This window comes from Oncorhynchus kisutch, unplaced genomic scaffold (assembly GCF_002021735.2).
Source record: "Oncorhynchus kisutch isolate 150728-3 unplaced genomic scaffold, Okis_V2 scaffold790, whole genome shotgun sequence".
Taxonomy (NCBI): Eukaryota; Metazoa; Chordata; class Actinopteri; order Salmoniformes; family Salmonidae; genus Oncorhynchus; species Oncorhynchus kisutch.
This window is the reverse complement of record NW_022262735.1, coordinates 40,001-40,446: the sequence shown is the minus strand read 5'-3', so window position 1 is coordinate 40,446 and position 446 is coordinate 40,001.

Here is a 446-nt window from a genome sequence, read left to right as displayed (position 1 = left end):
GCCAGGGGCACGCTCCAACACCCAGACATCATTACAGATAGCCAGGGGCACGCTCCAACACCCAGACATCATTTACAGATAGCCAGGGGCACGCTCCAACACCCAGACATCATTTACAGATAGCCAGGGGCACGCTCCAACACCCAGACATCATTTACAGATAGCCAGGGGCACGCTCCAACACCCAGACATCATTTACAGATAGCCAGGGGCACTCTCCAACACCCAGACATCATTTACAGATAGCCAGGGGCACTCTCCAACACCCAGACATCATTTACAGATAGCCAGGGCAAGCTCCAACACCCAGACATCATTTACAGATAGCCAGGGGCACGCTCCAACACCCAGACATCATTTACAGATAGCCAGGGGCACGCTCCAACACCCAGACATCATTTACAGATAGCCAGGGCACGCTCCAACACCCAGACATCATTTACAGA